The 8,085-nt window shown below is 42.1% G+C and overlaps 1 pseudogene; it reads right to left on the reverse strand.

Annotated features, from left to right (window-relative positions):
* Window positions 1-1,598: 1,598 nt before the first annotated feature.
* Window positions 1,599-2,575, reverse strand: LOC114104310 (S-adenosylmethionine decarboxylase proenzyme 1-like; annotated as a pseudogene).
* Between the last annotated feature and the right edge of the window lie 5,510 nt (window positions 2,576-8,085).

The following is an 8,085-nucleotide window of genomic DNA, read 5'->3' on the forward strand; positions in this document are numbered from 1 at the left end:
AGCTGTCATTTATGCTGAGAAGTGAAAAAGATAACTCAGAAATAATGTCTAAGATAAAAAGTGCATTTGATTTGATAGGATAGGATAGTTCTCCACAGAAAATGAAAAAAAAAAAAATGCCCTCCATGACTGTAGGCCGCCTAGGTCCATGAGCAGAGGAGGGAGATTTCCATCTAGATGTGGTCTTTTCGTTTATGCACAGATGCTGAGAGAAGCAGAGTGTCCAGGTACCTGTTTCAGGATATTACACCAGGTGCTTTACTTCCTTGTACCTTCAAGCCATAATGTGCTCTGGGAGGAATTAATATTCCCTTGAAGCTAAATATAATGCTAAAAGGATGACTGCAGTCAATGAAAGAAATATCTACCACTTTTATCTTCTTTTAATTCCAAAGCATAATGGAAGAATAGTGTCTATCAGAGATCTCTACCTTCTACCTTCTCTATATTAAAAAAAAAAAGCAAGGAACATGCCGTGAAATTGAATTTTCAGAAAATATTTTCATAGCAGCATATGATAAAAAATGCTATTCCCAATAGGGGAAAAAAGTTAATGTAATGAATGACTTGAGTTAGGAGCATTAAAAATAATTTCTTTTGATTAATCTAGTCAACCTCAAGCTGCTTCTTATTTTGAAGCTTTTTTTTTTAGAAGCTAATCTCATTTATTAAAGAGCACAGCACAGAATGGGGTGTACAGTTTAGTCAGCACACCCTAATCTCAATCTATAACTCTATATGTCCTCCCTGCTAGTCGATATTAGAGATGCTTAAAATTCTTTTGTGGAAGATATTTAATTTTGTCACTTACCTTCCCAAAGAGCCCATGCAATTTAAAAGGAGGCCAAATTAATATGCACTTAAAAGAAAATTAAACCCGGAGACTTTTCCCCATTCCCCCACCTGGAGTGTAAGATTAGTATATAAACCCACAGTGTAAGTATATTACTTCATTTGTGGGGCTGGAGGTTGAGGGAAGATATCAAAGGATTACAAATGCAGAGACAATTATTAAAATACTAATACACAAAGTGAGTAATTTGAATCACTTTCTTAAGGACTTGTTTGTGAAACAAAGATTTAATTGCTGTTGCAAAAAAAAAAAAAATTAGTAGAGAATATGTTCTAGAAAGTGGAGGTAACTGGATGTAAAATTCTGGCAGCGATATAACAGAACAGTCCCAGATGGTTAGGCTGAGGTCAACACCCAATGAGGATGAAAGCCTTGTCTGGGGAATTTTGGAAGATACCTGTAGAAATATTACACTGGGCATAAATCAAATTGAACTGTTTTCACGAGTGTTGTGAAGTTTCATATAGTGAAAGTGTTTTTCTGCATGCACTCTAATTTCACAGCAAGGGTGGCATAGAATACCTAAACACAGAAGAGAGCATTCATGCAAGATATCTAACTCCTTGATATAATAATGGATACACTTCAAAATGATTACACTATCATTACATCTAGGGCTTTCTGCAAGTACAAGGTGACAGTTACGGAAAGCATGGCCCCCAGTACCAACATCTATACAGCAGCCACCACCTTCTATGTGTTCTCCTTTTGCATTTTTGTTTTGTTTTGTTTACATTTTCCTTAATCAACTCTGCTGTTGTTGCGGCTGCTTGGCAAAACTGGTAAAAACGAAATTGTAATCATTGAAGATAGCACTTTGGCAATCAAGACTTTTAAAACCTTCAATCTTCTGGGGTGAAGAAAGCACTGTGTGACATTTAGAACAAACAAGATGGTCACAAATTTTCCTGGCTTGGAAGATTTCCACAACTTTCCTGATCAGGCCATCAGAAGAGATCTGACTTAAGTTTGTTTCAAAACTAACATAAGGAAATTCTGGTTCTGACATGATGTGAATAGTCCAGTAAGTTCCATCTGATTTCATTCCATTCACTGAATACCCACAAAGGATTGAACAGTGTGGCATCAATGACAGAACCTGGTATCAGGTCACAAATTCCATTCTCGTGAGTGACATCCTTCGCAGTAACACCATCTGTCATGTAGAACTAGTCCATAACTGCTGGGTCAAGCTCACTCATCAAAATTTCCAGGCTGACTTATTACCTTACTCTCTGGGAAAAGCAGAGTATACAAGTACCCACAGTCAGACTTCATACATCCCATATAATATGCTGCTCCATTTGGGAAAATTGCATTAAGAAATTCTGTTTCTTCCTGGAAATTCCAGCGTGGGTATCCTTGATAAGGCTTCATGAGATTCTTACAAGAATCAAAGAAGCTTTGAATTAAGTCAAACCCACTGTAATCCCTAGCAAGCTTCAACAGCGGAACCTGTGCTTTCAGCAAGAGGGTGGTACCACGGGTCTTCAGAATGAAACGACTCTTGGAGACAAACATGCTATTCTCACTGAATTCATAAGCTTCCTGCTTGGCAGTTTTGTAATTGAACATTGCACATCCTTCAAAAGTCCATCCCACTCAGATCTGGGGATAGCGCAAAGACCCCTAGACCCTTGGTTTGCATCAGATCGCAGCCAGGAGAAACCAAACCTCCAACAGATTCTTGGTCCCTTCAAAACAAAAATGTGCAGCTTCCATCACCATGAGACTGCGACTGACCAACAACCGCAGAAAATCAACTAAATTAAATGTCTTCTCCGGCCTCTGCTGCCGCCACCGTGGATTGTTCCCAGCTATTACTAAAGTTCATGTTCCTCTTTTTTTTTTTTTGCTATAATTTTATATTAAATTTTAAAAAAAAGGGGATTCATAAAATTTTCCCAGCTTTGTATGTGAGTGTGTGTGAGCGAGAGTTGTGCGTGAGTCTGTTGGAAATAGAGGCCAATACAGTTGAGCCTCTTGTAGTTCACTGCTTTCCGGTGACAGAAAGTAGAGTGAGCGCTAGCTGATGTCGCAGGCCATACTGTGCAAGCCATGTTGAAGCTCTATACCATGATGTTTCCAAGGACAACATTACAAGGCTTTTCAAAAAGACATATTCCAGGTTATAAAAAAGGATTCTTTCTGGGCATTTTGAGATTACAGGATGAAAGGTTCTACAAAAGAAACAAGACAGACTCAAGTGTTATTGCTAGGAAACACGGAGACTTTTTCCTGTAACCTCTTGGAATCATTAACCTCCATTCCATTTAGATAGCTATTAGTCATGGTTCATGGTTAAATGATCAGTGGATGAATGTTTTCCTAGAGAGTTTTTGTGCTTTGTCATAAGCACAGTGAGTCGTTTTTGCTGCAACATCAAAAGTTCACTCAAATGTAAAAAGGGACAGAAATCAGTCAAGGTCAAATACCTGCGATCTGAGCCGCACATGATACTATAACCAAATTCTAATCATCCAGGAAAGCAGATTACAGCAGGTTAAGTACCTTGTCCAGACCAGAAATTTACCAGATTATCTACATTGGGAGTGGCAGCTTTGGGTTCTCAAATATTTCTTCCAGAGCACTGAACACTAGAAATCGTTCTTCATACTGGTGTGGCCATAATGACAAACACCATAAACAGCAGCCAATCTATCCTACAGCTGGATATATAGATGCAGACATGAAATAAACAAGGATTTGTCCTATTCCAACAGGCTTCCATTAGGAAGAACATTTTCCATTGCATCAAAACATACATAACGTCTCGCTGACTACCACTTTTTTTAAAATCAGGTAATAACTGTTTCTTTATCAAGGAAGAGCTAGGAAAGCCCCTTCCTTCTCAGTTGTCCTTTAACACAGGGTAATAGTGTCCCAGCCGGGCTACACAGGTGGCAGCTAAAACACGGTTATGGGAAGGATGACCTCCAGTATCAACATCTATGAAGCAGCCAGGACCTTTTATGTGTGTTCTGTTTTTGCATTTTTTTCTTCATTTTCCTTAATCAACTCTGCTTTTGTTGCTGCTTCTTGGCAAAACCAGTTAAAACAAAGTTGTAATCATTGAACAGGAATAAGGAAATTGCCCCGGAATCAGGAAACCCAACTTCAGAGGTGCCGTTTCTTTCCTATCAAGAACTTCAGAACCTTTATTTTCTGCAAAATTTCACTATCAGGTACAACTAATCCTTTCCTGGAAGACTTCAGATACAGTTTTCCCTTCCAGGGGCCAAAGAGTAGACATTTTCTTTTATCTCAATGTTTGTCAATTTAAGTTGCTGACTCAGTCTAACTGAGAAACTGAGAGAATAGGTGCAGGGCTTAAAATGGATTACGGCAGAACTTTGTCTTTTCACACCCCAAATAAGGCTGACATTTCCTGGCTCCACCAAACTTTCGGCTCAGATTGCCCCCAAAGAAATGGTAAGTTTGATAGTGACACAAAGATCCTCAACCCCGTATCTCTCCAACCTCTGCCCCCCCCCACCACATCACAATATGAAAGGGCATTGACCTGACACTGTGCCCCTTTCTTGTTCAGCACTGTGTCCCCATTGGTACATAGGAAGAGCGGTGACGACAGTGGTGGTAAGAGCAGTGGGTGGTCATCATAGTCATTAACACTAACTGGCTGCTTTCTATATGCCACCACAGGGCTAAAACCCTGTTAGGCATTATCCAATTGAATCCTAAAAACAACCCATGCAGCAGGTGCTACTATTATACTTGTTTCTCAAAAGAGGAAATGGAGGCATGGGGAAGCTAGGTGACTTACTTAAGGTCACACAGCTGGTAAGTGATCGGGATTTGAACTTAAGAACTACCCCTTGACCACCCCACTTCTGACAGTTTTGACATATTACTTTGAGCAAACGAATAAGTGAAAAGGAAGAGGAACCTATGAAATGCCATTCTCAAGGCATCCCTTATGATTAGCAACGTTCCTTGAGTTGCTAGGATGCCAACATCCATGAGAAATTGCTCATACTAGTCCTTGGAAACATATTCACATTCATTTCTGAAAGCTAGAAATAACTTCCTAAGGGGCCTGCCTTGTAATATGTGTGACAATTGATGGTGATAAATGCATTTCTATTGGGGTGAGTCCCCCACTTGGGAAAAGTAGAAACTACAATCCATTCTTCATGTTCCTCCTCCAAAATCTACATAAGAATCTCAAAATAAGCCAAAGTGTAGCAACAGAACGGGGACTATTCTGTCAGTTTCTTCATAGTGGTCAGTAATCCACCCGGGTGAAAAGAAGTTCAAAAAGGCAGCTATATTTTGTCATCACCATCAATCCAGAGACTTCCAATGAGTCTCCTCTGCTGAAATGGAAGCTATATAGTGTCCAATGGCCCAATCCTCCCTTGCAATCTGCCTTATGCAGTGGTCTTGGTGATTGACTCCCTAAAATAGATTCTACCCCAATTGGGTAGCCATGTTATGTTACCTTCATGTTATGATAATGAACATGTAAAGGCAAAACATTTATTTAGCTCATGGTTCTGGAAGTTCAAGTACAAGGTGCAGCATTCCCACTGGTTTGGGCCTCTGGAGAGGGCAAAAGACGGAAATGGCAGGGAGAGCACGCTGGAACAAACTGCTCCTATCTCAGGCCAGGAGGCAGAGAGAGAGGACAGGCCAGGGCCGCACAATCTCTTTCAGAGACAGAGAAATGCCTAGAATGAGTGAAAGGCAAAAGACTTCTTTTCTCTATTTTTTGAACATCCAAAAGAAGAAAAATTTGAAAGGCTAAAAGAATTTTTCTTAAAAGCTTAATGCAAGTGTGATTGAAAAATATTTTAATAACTCTGTTCACAGTTCTTTATGCTGTGAAAAGTATTTTCCAAGTGCTTTCATGGCTTCACATTGGATTTTCACCAGCATCCTGAGATTCAGGTAGGTCCTGTATAAACTTCCACTAACAAAAGAATAAACTATTATTTAGAGAAGACTATGACTAGAACCTAGATCCCCTGATTTACCTCTCAATATTTTTTCCATTTTCTACAGAATCTGTGGATTAGGGGTCAGTAACAGAGTCAAAATGGCATGACCTTTGATTCTAGTGCTGGACCAACAATTACCGACTGACCACCATACTCTAGGCTAACTACTTGTACCTAGTGCATAATAGGTGCTCACAAAGGACCATCATTACAGTAATTTCCCCTTCTGTAAGGGGGACATGTTACAAGACCCACAGGGGATGCCTGGAAATAAGGGTGAAAGATTATTAACTGTAAAGTCCTGCTCAAATCAGGTAAGTAACCTTTAGAACCTTCACCTAAACTAAATCATGCCTGATTTTTTTTATTGTTTTTTTTTTTCATGCCTGATTTTTAACCACCTTTACCTTTAGCCCTTACAATCATAAATGGCATTCACATGATTAAGCATGTTCATATAAGAGCTTTCATTATCTCATTGATTGCTCAGTTGTGAAATTTACTTATCAAGGACGTGTCCGGGAGTAAAACTGTTCCTAATGAGAAGACTTGTCCTGCTCAGTTCCTGCTTGTCCCTGGAAACTAGTCCAGTTACAGCCAGACCTTAGGGCCTTCCCACACTTGTGGGTCCTGGTGACTCTGAGGTGGACCCAGGTGGCCTCATTGGCATGATATCTGAGAGGGGCACAAGGATGGCTCAAAAGATCTGGGCTGAAACCTGCTCCTCTTCACCCTGGGGAGTGTGAACCCAAACCCCTCAGGCAGCTCAGTGCTGGCCACCCTAGATTAGGGTTGGCCTCAGTCCAGCCTCAGGACACCAGGAAAGGCCACTCTAGAAGAGCACATGGAGGAATTGGAAGGGACAATTGTCCTAATGATGGACTTTGATCTCATTTTCCTCATCAAGAAAACTTGGCTTATAGCACAGAAGAGTAAAAATTTCTCTTTCTGCTTTTTTTTTTCCTCATAACAAAGCAGTAATAATGGTGAGGATAAAAATTCAAATGATCCTAATGGTTTTGGTTAGAATACCCAGCCACCTCTCTCAGGTTGCCTAAAACAGTACTGGCTTGTGCCTATTGTCCTGGTAGAATTAATAATATTTCTCTCCTTCCTCAAAGGTTTCTCAGTTTGCATAATAAAGTATGAGGTCTTCCAAGATTGAGTTGCTTAGGAAATGACCTTGTGTTCACTGGTCTAATATTTACCAGTTGAGCCATCTTCATATCACCCCCCATGAAGGCTCTTGTAGGGGAGAAGCAACTTAGTGAGGCCCTGTCTCAAAATAATAAAGGATTGGGGATGTAGCTCAAGGGTAATGCACCCCTGGGTTTGATACCCAATACTGGGAGGGAAAAACCCCTCTATTTTAAAAGATTGTTTTATCATTTCATGTACTGACTAATTTCCTTAGCATTGACAAGGAATGAAATATACGATGTAAACGTAAAACCCATGAACTTGAAAATTTCCCTTCTGAGAACTTTAAAATTTTTGTTTATATGTACTAAATACTACATACTAAACATAATTCTGTCTTTCATCTTAATCAAAGTCATGATCAAAAGCTATTGATTGTACTGCTCCAAGCAGCCCCAAATGTCCCAGTCTCCATCATTCCCACCTGCTGTGGCCAGAGTGACGTGGGGAGGATGCCCCAGAAAACCCAGGAGTAGGGTTAGGAAATAGACTCTGTTAAAGAAGGAAAAGGAGGAGGAGAAGAAGGAGGAGGAGGAGGAGGAGGGGAGGAGGAGGAGGAGGAGGGGAGGAGGAGGAGGGGGAGGAGGAGAGGAGGAGGAGGGGGAGGAGGAGGGGGAGGAGGAGGAGGAGGGGAGGAGGAGGGGGAGGAGGAGGGGAGGAGGAGGAGAGGAGGAGGAGGGGGAGGAGGAGGGGGAGGAGGAGGGGGAGGAGGAGGAGGAGGGGAGGAGGAGGGGGAGGAGGAGGGGAGGAGGAGGAGAGAAGGAGGAGGAGGGGAGGAGGAGGAAGGGGAGGAGAAGGAGGGGGAGGAGGAGGGGAGGAGGAGGAGGAGGGGAGGAGGAGGAGAGAAGGAGGAGGAGGGGAGGAGGAGGAAGGGGAGGAGGAGGAGGAGAGGAGGAGGAAGAGGAGGAAGAGGAGGAGGGGAGGAGGAGGAGGGGAGGAGGAGGAGGAGGAGGAGGGGAGGAGGAGGAGGAGGGGAGGAGGAGGGGGAGGAGGAGGGGAGGAGGAGGAGGAGGGGAGGAGGAGGAGGAGGGGAGGAGGAGGAGGAGGGGAGGAGGAGGGGGAGGAGGAGGG

Source organism: Marmota flaviventris, chromosome 5, assembly GCF_047511675.1.
Source record: "Marmota flaviventris isolate mMarFla1 chromosome 5, mMarFla1.hap1, whole genome shotgun sequence".
Lineage (NCBI taxonomy): Eukaryota > Metazoa > Chordata > Mammalia > Rodentia > Sciuridae > Marmota > Marmota flaviventris.